This window comes from Apteryx mantelli, chromosome 19, assembly GCF_036417845.1.
Source record: "Apteryx mantelli isolate bAptMan1 chromosome 19, bAptMan1.hap1, whole genome shotgun sequence".
In the NCBI taxonomy this organism is placed as follows: Eukaryota; Metazoa; Chordata; class Aves; order Apterygiformes; family Apterygidae; genus Apteryx; species Apteryx mantelli.
In genome coordinates this window covers 10390515-10407884 of record NC_089996.1, presented here as the reverse complement: position 1 = coordinate 10407884, position 17370 = coordinate 10390515, and positions in this window count along the sequence as shown.

The following is a 17370-nucleotide window of genomic DNA, read 5'->3' as shown; positions in this document are numbered from 1 at the left end:
GCACGGCCATGCCCGGGGGCGGCAGGCGGCTGGGGCGGCTTCAGCGCCGGGGCTGCACGGGGCCCCGGCGGGCGGGCGAGCCGCCGCCTAGCCCCCCGCCGGCATGCGGAGCCGAGCCGCCACCCGGCCGCCCCGGGGCTGCTCCCGCGGCCCCCTCCCTGCCGCCCGGCCCCGGGCTCCGTAGCTCCTCCTCGCCGTGCCTCCGGGGGCCCGAGCGCGGCGAGCCGCAGGCGGCGGAGCGGCCCCCGCTGCCGCTCCCGTCGGGCAGGGCCGCGCTAGAGGCTCTGCCTGCCCCCTCCGCGCCCCGACATCTGCCGGCGGGGGGGCGGGTGCCGGCGGCGCCGCGGGAGGGGGCTGCCCGGGCAGCGCGGCGGGAGGCGGCGGAGGATGCTCCCGGGCGCCGAGCCGCGCCGCGCGCACCGCACAGCTGGATCCCTCACTCCAACTTCAAGTCCCGGCTCCTCCTTCCCCCGGCCGCCAATGGGGGCTCGCCCCCGGCCCCTGCGCGCCTCCCCATTGGCCGCGGCGGCTGTCACTCAGGCGGGGGGAGCACAGCTGGCGGGGGGGCTGGGTCCCCCGGCGCGGCGCGGCGGGGCTGGACGGGGCGCACCCCGCGGCAGCCGCCCCGGCGCGGGGGATGCGGCCCCCGGCCCAGCGCCCCCCCCAGCTCGCCGCGGCCGGGCCCGACCTGGCCCCGCTCCGCTGCATTTTGGGGGGGGGGGGAACCTGCAGCGCCGAGCGCAGGAGGAGGAAGGGGGGGCAGAGCCTCGAGATTTGTTAGATGGAAGCAGGCCCGCTGCAACAAATACAGCGAGCCGGGAGGTGGGGGGCAAGCCGGTAAGCTGCAAGGGGAGGCGGGGGCATGGGGAGACTGTGCGGGGGGGGCTCCCCATGCAGGAGCCTCCCTGTGCAGGAGCCCCGGGGGAGGGAGGCCTGCAGAGGCCGAACTGCCGATGGAGGCCGGGAGCTGCTCCCTGCCCCGGGCACAAGGCACGCGCGAAACTCCGACCCCACTGAGCTCGGGGCTCACCGCACTCCCTAGCGTCCCGCTCAGCTCAGCTCCTCTCCTGCTCCGGAGGCCCCAGTGAGCCCTGCTGCGACCCCCTCCCTGCTGCAAAGCCCCAGCCTGGGCTTCCAGCGGCTCCTCCCCATCGCGCCCCCCCCCCCCCCACGAGCAGGCACGGTGCTGCTGAGCTGCGCACCTCCGGGTCATACCCTGCACCCCAGCCCCCTGGCACACCGGCCAGGTGAGCGCTGTCCCCGACGCCCTTTGCGAGGGCCCCCCCATCCAGGGCGCAGCACCGCTTCTCTCAGCCAGGCCCGCTGGCTGGCAGCCCACCGACCGCCGCGCTGCGCTGCGGGCGACTCCCCGCCCCGACGTGCGCGCCCCGGCCAGCAGCCCGAAAGGAGCCGGGCCCGGAGGTGGGGACCCGGCCGGGTGCCCCGGTCCCCCCCCGGCTCGCAGCACGCGGCCGGAGCTCCCTCTGCCGGTGCGAGGCCCCGCCGCAACGGCAGCCGGCCCCGACGGCAGCGAGCACCCCCGGGGGGGGCACAAGTAGCAGTCGGGCAGGGCCGGGATGTGCTCCAGGGGCACAGGGCCAGCGACGGGGCAGATCCCTGCTGCCTCCCGCCCCCGCAGCCCATGTACCCGAGGGCAGGGTGCAGAAATGTGCACTGTCCCCAGCACCCTGCAGCCCTAGGGTTAATGCAGCCACCCTGGGTGCTTCCGGCCCCAACGCACGACAGACCCATAAGGATCCCAAAACCACTGTGGGACTTCCCCAGGACAGCTCTAGGAGCAGCCCTACCTGGAGATGCACTGTTCTTTCGGGAGGGCCGGCATAAGGGATTTTCTGCAAGCAGCACTAATTCGAGTGCAAACATCCCCACAGTCCAAGTCAAGCCCTCATTTCCTATTAAGACTTCTTGCAACTTTAAAAATAGCCTGCTTGCTCTTCCCATGGTCACTTCTCCCACAAGTCATATTTATAGGAGCACCCCCCCCCCAACCCAAAACTACCAGAAACCACCCCCCAGAGCACCAGGAGATGCTCCAGCTGACCCAGGACGCCCTCTCTGGCCTGGGAGCACACTTGCTCTTGGATCCACAGCCTGTGCTGTCCGGCCTGAGACAAATCACATGTTTGCTGGCAAAACTTCAAGGCCAGCTGGGCTCTGCTGCAGAACCGTAGAGACAGCGCTCGGGGAAGGGAGACGCTGCAGCCCAGCAGCCCTGTGCTCGCCACGGCCACGCTGCCGGAAAAACCTCTGGAAATCCATGGGGAAACGAGCGTGATGGAGCAAGTGGCCCAAGCAACACCGGGCAAGTGGAGAGCCTGCAGCCTGGGTGTTCAGGAAAGGGACTCCCATTTTTTCCCCATATTTGCAAGCAATTCCCCCCTCCGGGTGCCAGTGGGTGCACCCACAGAGAACCTAAAGCTCGGCTGATCTTTGGCACCTCTCCACACCTGCCAGAGCATCCTACCACACCCGCTGCAGGAGGGGAAGAGCAGGGACCAACGGAGGGCTGCACACAGGCGCCTGGGCCGTCACCCACCGATCCCATCCCAGCAGCTGGGAGCCAGGCCATTGCACAAACGCGATTCACAGAAAGGTCTCCCGACGCATTTGCATGTGCAAGGTGCAATCTTAGATCAAGCAATTTCCTCACTGCCTACATACAGCCTGGCCACAGCTGCTTTTGATCCGATTCCCTTTGTATCCTGATAATGTACAGAGAGCCTTTGTGTGTCATTCTGTTTATTTAAACGGATTTGGAGCAAACAGTTTTTTAAAGGCTGAAGCTTTGAGCCTCTAAGTGGGTTACCAGATTATATACTGTCTCCATTTTAATTACGTTTGGCTCATTTTGTTTATTGGGGACATTTTCTAGAATTATGTTCTTTGAGAGAACTGGAAACATTTTGCTTTAAAAGATACCTGCCCTATAAAGGGATACAACATCACACACAAGAGACCATGCAAAGTTTCCCATCTCGGAGAACACTCCTCCTCCAGCAAGCGCAGAAAAAGAAAGGCTCAGCAAAGCCGCATACCCTCCAAGCCCAAAACGAAGCATCTGAACATCAGGAGGATCAAGCTAACACCAGTCTAGCATGATTTTGGTATCTGTGTGCTACAGCAAATATGGAAAAAAGGGTGTTCTTGCAGGGGAAAAGGGACCACTGGCTACGGCTCATAGAGGGGTGAGAGCACGAAGGCTGCTGCAGCCAGGGCAGGGGGTCTGTGCCCTCCATCTAGGCAGGAAGCCGAGTGGGCAGCCACCAGCTCGCGCCCCTCGGCACAGTGCGACAGGCAGAGGCGCTAATCCAGGCTCGCTGCCCGAGCTGCAATAAGTCACCCAAGGTGGAGGGAGTTATCTGCCGACTGGGAGGGACACCGACAGGAGAGGCCATAGGTGACGTTTTAGATTGATCAAAGCTGCTGGCAGAGCTGCCTTTGATTTCAGCTACGCCTCTGCCCCACGTCATGATTGCTTGGAGCAGGGACGAGCTGGCATCCCTACCCCAGCCTGGGGCATCCCCGAGTGCCGTTCCCACCCTTACGCGGTCCCCTCGGGTGAACTGGGTATTTCCCTTTCCTGATGCACCAAGAGGTTCAGCCTGGAGACCAAACGTAGCACCTGATCAGGGAAGGGGAGCACGGTTCCCACCCAAAGCCTCAGTGAGAGGGATGAAAAGCAGCAGAGAGCGACACTGGTGACCCGAGATGCACATTTAGGGATCTGGAATGTAAATGAGGAGAAATTTCAATACTGCACAAGAAACTAATGAGGTCACATCCACCTCACAGGCACAGCCCTGGCCTCCTAATTACACCAAAGATAGCACAGGTGGGAGGGCCAGCAGCAAGTGGGGCCACAGGAGCTTTAGGGCTGGTGGCATCTGGAGGGGGACGGAGGAAGGGGCCTCACACACCGCTGCAAGGGGACAACCCGCGGCCAGTGTCACGGAGCCCATGGGGAACCAAGCGCAAGTGCTGGGGAGCCAGCCTGGCCCCTCTGCTGGGGATGGATCCCCAGATCCACCACAGCAGCATCCCCAGGAAAAACACCACCAGGGGCATCGCGTGTCAGCTGGGGAGCTTCAAACAAGATGCTTAACGAGGATGACTCTGGTGTGGTAATGGGATTTCAGTCAGCTGTACAGGAGCCGCACTAAGTTGTAATGGGGGAAAAGCTACAGCTGTAACCGTTTTAGTGGGAGGCGGGTTGAAGACAGCCTCAACAGAGAGGCTCCCGTCCTGTGAGAACCAGTTGCGATTTGTTTTGCTGTTGACATACAGCTGCAGTAGCTGTGGGTGATTTTAATAAGACAGGATAATATTTCTATCAGTTTGAGGAGCTATAGATTGAACCCATATAGGCATCTGGCTTCGCACTGGATGATAAATCACAACAAGATACAGAGCTCTTCTCATGCCTTGGAAGCAGGGAGAAAACACACATTTCATTTGGGGTGTCACAGCTCAGGAGGGGAGCGCTGGCCTCCCACGACCCGTTATTCAGCCTCAACAGCTGTTAAAGAGCAGTTTGATGGCCACCAACCCCATCTCTGCTCTCCAAGGCCAGCAGCAGCGATAGGCACTGGGGGGACGGGTTTCTTTTCCTTTGCACCAGTGCTCCTGGTTGCCCCACATTAGTACCTTAACCCTCCCAAGAAAATGCTATTAAGTCCATTTCAGCAAGCAGAAACACAGCACAGGTGCTGCAGGCAGCACTGCCCACCTCTCCTCATCACCGCTGCTCTTAGCCCAAGCATCCCACAGCCCCGAGCATCCAGGGCATCCCCCAAATCCCCGTGCCCAGGTACCGCCACAGGGACCAGCCACGAAGGACTTGGGAGAAGCAATTGCTTAATGGAATGGGCTACCAGAGCCTATGAGCAGTACTTCATCTTTTTTTTCTTTCTTTTTAATGAATATTTTTATTGTCTCTCTCCATCTTTATTAAGTGAAGAGCCAGACAAGTAGTTGGAGGGAAAATATACTACGGCAAGAAGCACAACCACTGTGCAGAGGGGCCACACGCGGCCAACGTGATCCGTTTGGTGTGCACAACAGAATTAATAATTTAGGCCAGGGAATGCTTATTTTTGGCCGGTGACCAGCGCTTTCTTGCATGATCAATGTTTGCACCTCACCTTTTTGGTACACAATCAATCCATGCCTGAACAAGGCCTGGATTTCAGGAACCACAAAGTCGGCAAGCGCAGGGTGGCTCGGGGGTCTGACACCCCGACACAGCTGAAACCCCCGACCTGGCAAGAGCTGAGCCGCGTCCGTGTTTCAGCTCCGGGGACCGGAGATGCTTGCAGGGTATAATTCGTAATGGAAATCAGCTTTCCTGTCCCCACCCCACCCTGGTTATCTTTAAAAAGTCTCATTTCCCTTAACAACTGCTACTACCTCCAGAAAATATCTTGTGGGAAAGAGGGAAAATAAAATATATATATATATATATATATATATGTATTTTAAGTATAAATGCAGGCAGGTCCTTAGAGCTGCGGTTTTCTAGGCAGGCAGTTGTTCAGGTGTGAGGATGATTTTTGCTGCTTTGCTGACTGCAGGCTCCATCTCCCAGGGCCGCTCATCCCCCACACCAAGGCCTGGGCGGGCGCCGAGTGCACTCAGCACCTTGCCGGATGCTTCCCCCGTTTAACAGCTTGCAGCATGCGCCGCGACTTCTCCTGCAGCTTCGATTGAAGCCTGTCCTTGTCACCGCGTCCTGTTGAGCAAACACCATGCTTCCCACCACAGGCTGCAGCGTTTTCGGCAAACAGCAAAGCCAGCGAAATCAGATTTTCTCTACATGTCTCTGAAGTGTGAGTGCAAAACAAAGCACAGCTTTCAAAGAAGAGGCGCTCTTCAGAAAAAGGAAAAAAAACCCTGACTGAAATCCAGCCTTCTGCTGCTGCCACTTGTTCGAGACAGCTCTCCATCTGACGGGCTCGCTAGCTTCGCCGAGAGGGTTTTCGCCTCGCTCGCTGAGCCCGCGGCACTGCCGGCCCCCCGACACGCAGCCCGCAGCCAGCCCGTCCCCAGCTCGCCTTTGCCACCGCTTCGGAGACCCGGATCCTATCGGCAGGGTTTTGGCCAGACCCCTCGCAGCTGGGCTCCGAGCCGGGGTCAGCTCAGCGAGGCCACTCCAGGCTGCCCCAGCTCGGGCACCGCACATCCCTTCCGTGCACCTACCTCGACCCCCCCCCCCCCCCAACCTGCATTTCTTGCCTTTTCCCACCAGGATCTTTGTCAGTCATCGGAGAGCCTCCGTCTGCAACCCCCTCCTCCCCCCGGCATCGCTTTCGGCTTTCATCTGGTTCCCATGCAGCGCATGTGCCGGCAGCGAGCCGCGCGCCAGCAACGCTTCCAGCGGCAGCTCCTGCTGTAATTGAGTCCTCAAATCTTGTCTGACAGGCGGAGACGAGCGGGAACGAGGAGCTCGCCGCAGAGCCCGCGGGCCCCGAGCGCCGCTGCGGGGAGCCCTGCCGAGCACCGCGACGCCTCCCGCCACCGCCCTCGGCCCCCCCAGAGGCGCCTCCAAGCTGCGATTAACTCGGCGAACGCGGCGCTGTGCCCCCGGCGGAGATGGGCACGACGTGCAGAAGGGTCGGCGATAACGGGGCTGCGCCAGCCGTGTCCCTGGCATGGGCAGAGCCCGCGGGTGCCCCGTCGGGCCGGGGGGGGGATGGCCGTGGGGCTTGGCGCCAAGGCGGGCGTCGGGCAGAGGCCTTCGCCTAGCGCACGGGTATTTGCAAAGAATAAAGAGACCTTCCCAGCCAGAGCAATGGGCCCACACGGGTCATCGCAGGGCAGAGAAAAAACAACGCCCTCCTCTCCAACCGGGAACACGTCGCAGCTAACGACGCCCAACGGCGGCTCCGGCTCTGTTGCCCACCCGCAAGGCGCACCGCAGCCACGAGGGCTCTCGCCAGGACGGCTCCAGCCGGGAACCTTACCTGACACCGGGGGTCTCCAGCCAGAGGATGCTCCGAGCTGCTGAAGCCCCATCAGGTGCCACCATCCTCTGCCCCAGCTCCTTCGGCAGAGGCGGCCAGCACTGCTGAGAGCCCTGATCCCGCAGAGGGGCGACTCCAGGGAAAACCAGGGCAGAGCTGTTGCCAGGACCCACAGCTCCTGTTGCCGCTGCGATGAACCACCAGCAAACCCAACCCTGGCCCTCCGCAAGCCTTTTAAGCAGGATTGGTCCGGGTTTGCTCCAGCGAGGGTTTCCCAGCCTGCTCTCCTTCCCGAAGCACCTGGCCCTGCGCACGCAGCTGCACCCTATCCAGCCGGCTGCCAGGGTGCAGCTGGGGCCTTTGCTGAGCTCAAACTCGTCACACCTGCCGCCAAAGGGGTCGGCGCTGTGCCTGCCTCCAGCAGCACCCACAGCCCCGGGGATGCTGCTGCGCCTTGCAGCCCTTCCCGGGCCACCGAGCACCGCTGCCCCCCCCAGCTGGGGAGCAGATGACCCCGGGGTGCCACAGTCAGTGAATACTAAGCGAGCACACGGCACAGAGAATGAGGATTGACAGGCGAGACCTGGATGTTCCCTGCTCTCCTGAGGAGCGAGGACTTGCAGTGAGGGCAGGAGGAGGTGGAAATGCAGACCTGGGGGGGAATGGGGAGCAAAAGGGGATCTTTCAACCCAAGGGGCCAGCAGAAAGTGGGTGGTGTGCACTGCTGCTCCGGGGACAAAGTGCTCGGCAGCCCGAGGAATTTTGCTCCATAGCTGTTTACGCTCCTCTTTCCACCCGGCCCAACTCAATACGTGTTCATATTCCAGCTCGCCTGCAACAACCCTGCATGAGGAAGGAGCTTTTTTCCCTTTCTTTTCTTTTTTTGTTTATTTTTTTTTAAGTCCTCTGCTGGGAAATCTTTGTAATTAATGGCCCTTTAAAGTAAAATATAATTAAAAATAATGTGGAGCCCGGTGAACTCTGCAGGCAGCTTGCAAAGCGGGAGAAGCCGGTGGCAGCGGCACGGTGCCATCCCGGGCCGGGCGGCAGGAGACGCGGAACAGGTCCCGCGGCGGTGCCTTCTGCGGTGCCCGGGGCTCCGACCGCCATCCGCACCCAGGGAGACTTCGAGGATGCAAAAGCATCGTTTTCATGCTTTCAGAAAGGCAGCGAAGGAGAACCTGATTACCGAGCCTCCACCGAAAACCCGCACTCCCCAGCCGCCCTTTCACAGAAATAGAGCGCCGCAGAAACATGCAAATGAGGGCCGCCTCATTTAAATTTAATGCTGATGAGGAGATCTTCCTCCTCTTTCCAGCAGAGAGCAGCTGCTCTCATTTCGCACAGGCAGAGTGCCGCTAAATCACTTCCCCAGCGCCGAGGTGGAGGGTGATGTCATTGTTTATAGGTTATCAGTCATTATTTTATAGACAAACCTGACATTTTGCCTTTTAAAGAGACACTCGAATGGATTCTGGGTTTCTGCCACCGCAAATATCCTGGCAGCCTCCTTCCGAGATGCAGGGCGCTTTCCCTGCAGCGCACGACGAAAGCAGCGCTTTGGGTTCCCAGCAGCTTGCGACACCTCCGTGCTCCGTAGGAAGGCGGCACCGTTGTCGCTTAGCGCAGCCCGGCTGGCACGCGGCGCCGCGAAATCTCGCCGCTGGGAGCCTGGGCGCCGGAGAAACGTGCGCGCCCGCCCGGGGGGGCGACGCGCGAGCGGCGGCGTGGGAAGAGCGGTGCCGCCGGCGGGCCCGCGAGCCAGGCACGTGCCGCGCGCCGGGCTGCCGCCGGCCCCCTCCTTCGCGCCGGGCTTTGCCAGCGGCGGGCGGCGAGGCGCCAGCGTGCGCCCCGAGTGCTTTTAGTCGATTCGGTGGCGTTCAGCTGAATCGCACGGTCCTTCCTCCAGCACGGATTGCCGTTGCCTTCGCGAAGCCCTGGGAGCTTGTTTAACCCAGGTGGGCACAGAGCACGGCCCCGCGTGCTGCTAGCTCGGGGCCAGACCCCCATTCCCCAGCCCCGCTGGGTGCACCGGCACCCCAAAAATCTCGTGGGCGTCGCGGGGTTTCCGCCAGGCACGCGACAGGCGCGTGGCACTGCCGCCAAAGCACCTCGCTCCTGCCTGCGGCAGTCCCGCTCCGGCACAGCCGGAGGCTAACGGCTCCTCCGCAGGCTTTTAGCCTGGTGTTCAGCGCTAACCTCGTGTGCGTCCCCATCCGAGCAGCAGCGCAACAGGGGAGAAAAAAAGGCAGGTTTTCGTTTCGACTGAAAGCGGGCCCTGTTCGGGCCACCGAAGGAGCCGTTTGCTCCAAAAGCAGGTACCCAGCAGCAGCCGCACCGAGGGCCGCCGCCTCCTCCTCCTCCTCCTCCTCCTCCCAGCTCGTGGGGCGGATGCTGCCGCTGCTGGCGGTTTTCTTTGCAGGTTCTTCTTGTTTTGCCCCAAACATCTCCCGGTCGGGTTTGTGACTCTGTCGGCTCCATCGCTGTGCAAACCCGCGCTGCTCGGGCTGCCGGGGTGGCTCCAGCAGATGCTCTTCCAGCTCTGGGAAGAGCCAACTTGCTGCTAATTTTCTTCCAGGCATCAACCTTGTCCCCCCCTTGCTTCTCCCCCTCTTCCCGGGGGTCCGGGCAGCCCCGGTGCGGCAGGAAGTGGTGGCGGGTGCTGGTGCGGACGGAGGCGCCTGCGATGAGGGCGAACGCGCGACTGCTCCGCTAACCCACGCGGAAGAGCTAATGATATCGAACCGGGGTGGCGTTTCTGATTATTTTTCAGATCTGGCTTCTATCTGTCATTAGTGTTGCATTGCATAACCGGGGATAAATCTGAATGAAGCTCGTACCCACGGAGCATGGTACGGAATATTCATGCGCTGGGAACCAAAACGACGCAAATGTGAATCTTTATTACCAGTGAAGGTTGTTAAATATTTATATTTTCTGTTTGAGACACGCTGTGACACATGCAACTCAATTATAATATAACTAAAAACCACACTAAATTATAGGCAAACAGCAACAAATGAAGGGGAGGGGGGATCCGAACTTTGCCATGTGCAGCCTGGGGAAAATAAATAAATAACTAGGAGACTTTGGGAGCCCGCCGGAGCGGCGCCTGGCAGGGAGCGCCGTCAAAGCTGCCTTCGCTCCGTTGCCACGGACCTGCTGGAAGCGGCAAAGCGCGACGCGTCCCCCGAACGCGGCACCATCGCCTCGGCGCCTCCTCATCCTCGCCGCAAAGGCCCCGGCGTCGCATGGAGGGAAGCGACGGACAGGGAAAGGCGAGGGGAGAGGGGCAGCTCGCTCCTCGGGCAAGCGGAGCAGCGTGGTTTATCCCTCTCCGTGCACATAACTATATATCAGCGCATTCTTTGCACATCTCCTTTCTTTCCTCAGGCAGCCCAAAGAAGAGCCGCAGGTACGGCGAAGCCTCCCGGCAGGCTGCGTGCAGCTCCTGGAAGACGCCCCAAGACACGGCTCAGGAAGAGCATCCCGGCTCCGCGCCCCGGGCTCTGCCGCCCCCGCGTGCCTCTGCCCGCTTCGGTCCTCGTGCCGAGCCGCCGTGGGACACCCTGGCCACGCCACGACGGCAAGGGTTGGGAGAACGGAGAGCGTAGAGGCGCCGTTTTGCCGGCAGCTGAAAAACATACCATTTTTTGAAGAAAACAGCTATACAGGAGGCGAAAGACATAGGAATTTAAATTAAATTTAACTTACAACTTTGCCAAAGCTTGTGACCAGAATCCCTTAGTCCCGTTTCTAATTCTGCTCCCTCGCAGCCATCATCCGCAGCCCACGTCTCTGGCAGCGCCCGGAGCCGCCTCCAGCGGAGAGAGCGGCAGCGAAGCCCACGGCGCAGGCGTCCGGCACATGCGAGAATCCCCGCTAATCCCGGACCCGGAGGGATGCTGGACCTGTGAGTGCAGACACGTGGGGATCCCAGACCTGCAGGGATCCCAGGCCTCTGCTCTCCTCTGCGCCATAGATGCCACCCCTGCGAATGGGCTTATTAATAATAATAATAACACTAATAATAGCAGCATTTCCGGGCATGGTGTCTGCTGCCGGAGGCTAATTCCCGGGCTCCGATGACCCACGGCACGCCGGAGCACGCTAAACAAGCCGGCAGCCCGCTGACCCGACCTGCGTCGGTGGGATGTGGGATCCGGCCTCGGGAGGGGCGGAGGGATGGAGTGCGGTTAGGGGCAATAAGTAGTGATGGATGGAGAATGTGAGGTCGGAGACCTTCCCCGGCACGTGCTCGCCTCACGGAGCGGCATCTCCCACGGCCCCGCGCGTTGCTCCGGCTGAGCCTTTGCAGTACCGGGACTCCGTCCAGGGCAGTTTTTCCTTGTATGCTCTTTTCAAATTAAATGCTGCTTTTCGCTCTATTGTCCCTGCAACCCCCTCAGAGGCTTGGAAGCAGCTTTGTCCCCTTCTTTGCCCCCCCCCTTTTATTCCCATTTATTCCCAAGTGAGGCAATGCCCATGGGAGCAGGGCTGTGACATGGCTGGGGCTTGGGAATGGCCAAAACTCATGTTAGGAGGCTGCCAGGATCCAACCCAACCGCCCCAAAGCAGAGCGAACCCAGCCATGACCCCCCCCCCAACGGTGGAAATCTCCGATTCCTCCCCCAAAATGCTGCCCCGGGGGCAGACCCGGCTCCCGCCCCCCATGACGGCCGCAGACCGGCCACACGGCCGCCAGCCGAGCGAGAGGTGACATCAATACCACCGCACCCAGCATCCCGGATCTATCACGGGCCCCGTGACTAATCTGGGATGCGGTGGACGCTTTTAATATGCGGCCATAAATATTCATGGGCTGTCAGCTATGAAAGAAGACCCTGCCTCCCGCCGCTCTCCCCTGCCGGAAGGGAGCAAAAGGGAGACGGAGCCGCCCCGCGCTGCTGCGGCGGCCGCTCGGAGACCCGGGGGCTGCTGGGCCTCCCCCGGCTTGCACCAGCGAGCAGCCGGTTCGGCTGGCGCACGCCTTGCGGACGGCCCGAGACGGCTTGCGTCCGGGTGCAGGCGAAACCTCGACCCCTTGCAGGCTTTCCAGAGTCGGGATAACTTGGCTTGCTCATCTTTCGGCCCCGCAGCTCCGGGCCTGGGCGCACGCCGGGAGGGGGACACCGCCGGTGCCGGTCAGCGGGGCTGCGTCTCTCCAGCTGCAAACCCGGACCCGCGGCCGCCCCGCGCTCGTCCGTCTTTCCTTGCGGCAAGGCTTGGTTAATTAACGGGCGTCGCGTGCTTTGAGATCGCCAGATAACAGGAGCGAAGCGCAGAGCGGGGTTACAGGAGCAACCGCGCCAGGAGCTTTTGCAAAATCCCTGCAACACACGCGGCAGCCACACGGAAGCGATGGCCCAGGTCTTCTCCACCTGCCCCGTAGCGCCGAGCGCCGCAGCCAAAAAGCGACCCCGCCACGGCCACCAACCTGGCTCCTAGGGCCGGACCCTGCCGTAGAAATCCGGCCCTGGAAAGCCAGGCGTCACCACCCGGCTCCCGCCTTCTCCGAGCCCCGGGGCTTTCAGTCGCGGCTGCGCCGTGCAGCGTCGCTGCGTGCTCCTGCCAGGCTGCGGCATGCGAGAGGTCAACCCCAAAATCCCAGAGCGCCGGCACGAGGAGGGAGCCGGCCCGTGGGGCGGAGAGGCCAGGTGCACCCGCCAGGCACCCAGCCCCCTTGCACGTCCCCAAAACCCACCTCCCCGCGGGGCCTCGCACAACGGAGCCCTCGTCTCCGGCCCCGGGCATCGGCGCTCCTCCAAAACGCACATTTCATTTAGATTTAATGCAATGGTTACCGCGCGCAGTAAATACCCAAACCGTATTAAAGGAGGATTAGTAGCCAGGTAATAACCAAGCGTCCCTTGCAGAAGCCTTAATAAGCGCCGATGGCCCCGCTTGCTCCCTCCCGAGCCGTGACAAATTCACGGGATTGCCGCGGCGTGCCCAAGCCCACCTAAAATTAGTCCGTGATGTTTTTCACGGAGCTGCCTCCCTGCCTGGCAAGCGGCCCGCCGGCCGTGGGGACACCGGCGAGGCGCTCAGCACTGGCCGCCCCACGCTGAGCCCTCGCTTTGCAGGTGGGGAAACTGAGGCAGGGACGGAGCCAAGCGGGGTCCCGCTGCTGAGCCCCAGCATCGCAGTCCAGCGCTGCCCACCCAGGTGCCTGGCACCAATTCGCATGGAAAGTGGGCTGAAAAAGAAGAAGAGGGGGGGAAAAAAAAAGAAAAGCACAGTTTCAGCAAGCGTTTGACAGCCGGAGCTGCAAATTCACTTTTTGTGAACGTTGGAGCTTGATGGCATGAACATCTGGGAAAGAAAATGCACGAAAGGTAACGCAGGAACAGAGCCAACCCACCTGCAAACCCAGCGGCCACCAGGGACGGTCCAGCGGGAGGCGGCCGGACCCGCGGAGAGGGGGGCGATGGAGCTGGACACGGGCGTCCCAGCCACATCGCACGGCGAGGGAGGCGTCATCCCGCCGAGCTCCCCGAAACTGCTGTCCGGGGGCACCAGCGCCACAAGGCAGGCATGGCCTCCCCCTCCCCCCCCCCCGCACTGCCAAAACCTGCTGCGTATGCCCCAAACAGCGCTCGGGAACGAGCTAATTGGGTGCTCAGGCATGGACAATCGGGTGCCCGTGCGTGGGCCGTGCACGCCGCAGCTGGGTGCTCAGGCATGGATTAGCTGGGTGCTCAGGCGTGGAGCAATCGGGCGCTCAGGCGTGAGTACAGCAAACGCTGCGGTTTCTGCCCAAAACACCTCCTGCAAGATGCTCGGGCTTTGCTGTTTCCAGCTGCACCCGCGCGTGCACACAACCCCCTTTTTCTCTATCCCGGCCTTTCCCGAGGGAGGCGAGCGGCTCCAGGTCCGTGGGACGTGGCTGGCAGCAGCTGTCGCCGCGCTCCTGTGTCACCGTTTCCCCCCCCCCAATGCAATAGTGCAAATAAACAGCCCCCAAAGGCCCCGGCCCCTTGATGCAACACCAAAGCAAACAGCGAGAGAAGCAGCAAGACGCAGAACCAGCTGCCGATGGCTCCGCGGTGGCGTTTCCGCAAAGCATTACTGCGCGAGAAAGTCTCATCCGCGCCCCGGGACGGGCGCACGCTCCAGTCACGCTTCCGCATTTCCTCCTGCCCAACTGCAAGAGCTGCAAATTGAAGTGTGAGAAGCGGGAAAAGGAAGGGAAAAGCCAGTTCCCCCCGTCTCCGGCTGCCCAGACTTTCAGACAAGCGCAAAACCCCGCGGCAGGGTGATAAACCCAGCAGCTCCATCCCTCTTCCCCTCCCGGCGATCCCTGAGCTATGTGATGACAACGGCATTTGTGGGGGAAAAGCAATGCGCAGGGGTGATTTAATGCATTTTTTTTGGTTTCTTTCGACAGCTTTGCAGGGTGCAGGATGCTGCCCCGAGACACGAGACCCCCGCAGGGAGGGTGCGACCCGCGCCGGGGCAGAGGAACGGCCCCCACATCGGCTCGAGGGGGATGGAGGGGAGAAGCCAGAAAGAGCCATCCAACGCAAGGCAGGAACAGGTTGGGGAAATGCATTTTGCCAAGCAAAAGAGAGGCCGCAGCAGCTGCGTGTCAGAAGTCACTTTGTATCGCAGCACGGCCTTCCCCGGGAAAAGGAAACTAAATAAACCCCCAAACCGCACGGGGATGTTCCTCCTCTGTTCAAACAGAAGTGCCCCGGTGCCCCTCATTTACCCCATCCCCGTGAAATGCCACCCAGCCCCTGGAGCGACAGGGGTGTTTCCAACCCGTCCGCTGCTGCTGTGTCCCGAACCACCCAAAAACGCCACCCGGCCTCGCCTCGCCGGTTCCCTGCGGAATGGGGCTGGCAAGGCGGCGGGCAGGCGAGCCGGGGCCCCGGCCGGCACCAGGCACCCGAGCCGGCAAGCGGCAGCTTCTCACGTGGCCGCTCCTCACCGCGGCCGTCAGCGGAGCCTTGATTTAATTGTGCCGACGAGCACGGGGCGGAAAACAACCGTTTCAGCAAATCAGCCCGATTTGCAGCGAAACCGGTGAGTTGCTGGCAGGAAGAGCGGCGAGGGAAGGAGCGCCGCAGGGCGAGCTGCGCCGGGCCCGCGCGCTGGGCGGGCGGCGACGGCTCCCGCGGCCGAGCTGTGAGGACGGGGCCGATGGCAGCACCAAGGTGCCGCTGTTTTATTTATTGCGGAGAACTTTTTTTTTTTTTTTTAACTGATCAGCCCGATTAATCCTGACAGCCTGTTTACAGCGAATTTTTGCCCTACGGAGAGGCAGTAATGAGCAAGCCGGTGCGTGAGAAAGGCCATCCCCACGGGGCGCTCCCCCAGCCCCGCGGCGGCGGCTCAGGCCAGGGCATCGGATTAATCCCAAAGGTGCTGAGGTGAAAGAAAGGGACAGGAATGCAGCCAGCTGCCAGAGCCAGCAATTTTCAGCTGGATTTCCAGAAACACTTCAGCTTTTAAAACAAAGGGGGAAGGGGGGAAAAAAAAGTAATAATAATAAAAAAAGGCAGCTCTCCTCTTCCACAAGCACAGAAAGTATTCACGAGATGAGGTGCAAAATTCCTCCTTGACTTCAAAGACGTCTCTTCTGGCCCATCACCCCCAAATCCTGGCGCAAGCCGCTGGAAAGCCCCCAAAGCCAGCGGCAGCAGCCCGGAGCCCCCGCATCCCGACGCCAAGGCTCCCCAATCACAGCATCGCACTGGCAAGGCGGCCGCGGTGCTGGCTGCCTTTCCCAGGGAGCCCGACGGCATCGGAGCGGCTTCAGAAGCGCAGTGCTCACCAGTTCGCAGGCAGGGAGGAGGAGGAGGAGGAAGAGGGGGGACGGGGAGAGGGAGGGAGGCTGAAGCCTGCGCTCCGCCAAAGGGATCTCGTGTCATTACAGACAGCATTCCCCTTCTGCGGGGATGGAAAAGATTATTAGGGAAACGGATCGCTCTGATCTCCATGCAGGAAATCACGCGAGCGTCTCGCAGGCGGCCAGGAAAGCAGGATCTCCGTAACACTGGAGCCTGCTCTGCCTCCCCGTAGGAGCTGGGCTCAGGGGCCAGCACCTGTCCTCGGGGGTCCCCCGCAGGGACCCAGGTGTCCCCGGCCAGAGACGCTGGACCTGCAGCCCCAGGAAGCACCACGCTTTAACTGCTGGCCAAAAGGCACCTCGAGGGGTTATTGCTTTCATCCCCAATGAAACTTTCTGCCAGCAAAGGGGCAGTCGCAGCGCAGACCTGCTCCCGCACCGAGCGCCCCGGCCAGCAGGACCTGCCAGGAGTGCGCGGGCCGAAAACGCACCCATCCTCACCCATCCGTGCTGGCCTCCTCGAGCCAAACGTCCTCCTCCAGGGTGCAGCAGGAGCCAGGAGGCTCCCACCAGAGCTGCCAGGCTGCAGAGAGGACTGATGGCCCCAAAACATGGTGCAGGTGCAACATCTCCCTGCTCTTATAACAGCTCTTAAATCAGCTGGGGCTGTGCTGGATGGCGGGCACCTGCCTAAAGCAAAGTGAAATGGCAAGCGGGGGCTGGCCACCCCTGGGGACACAGTATCCAACCAGGCCTTGGCCGCCTGCCCTGGGGGCACCACCGTACCCACCCCAGGAACTCGCTCCGCTCTGCTGCACGAGCCAGGGCAAACCGCAGCCTCGCGAGCCTGGACCGAGTGGGGATTTGGGCACCCGATACCCAGTGGTTAACTGGAATGAGGCTCTTGAAGATCCTTTCTCAGGCTGTGCCAGGCCGCTCCATCCCTGGCAAAGCCAGGACACTGCTATTTAGCTGTTTGGAAGCGCTTGGGTTTGGTCTTACTGCAAGTTTTCATCAGTTGTGGCCATCAGCAGTTTTTTTGCATACGCCGTGTATTAACGTATGTATGTTACAATCTACCCTGTAATGGAAAAATACCGTGGCTGTCCTACCGGGTAACATTTTCAAAAGCACTTGACTCTTAAGTCCTTCAAGTGCTTTTGAAAATGTTACCCTGGGTTGCTATAGGAACCCTAATAGTTTTCGCATCTGACTTCTGCATTAATGCTGGGATTTATATTTAATTTGCTTTCTTTTTCCTCTGCAAAAAGAGGCGAGGAGCGAGCATGTGTGCAGGGGGAGGAGGTGCTGCTCGGCGAGCGTCAGTGAGGCCAGACCGACCACCCCGGGCGCTGCGGCTCCCTCTGCGCTGGAGCGATCCCAGCTGCAGACGCAGGACACCCGGCAGGGCGATGCGGAGCTGGAGCGGAGCCCTGCGCCAGCGGAGCCAGGCGCTCCTCGGCCGGGGCAGGTCCCCAGGCAGGCCGTGCCCTGATCTGACCGCCAAGCGCGTGCACGGGGCTGCTCAGGAGTCCCGAGCTCTGCCGCCGGCGCTCCCGGGGCCCCTCTGCGCTCCGGCGTGACGGGGCAGCG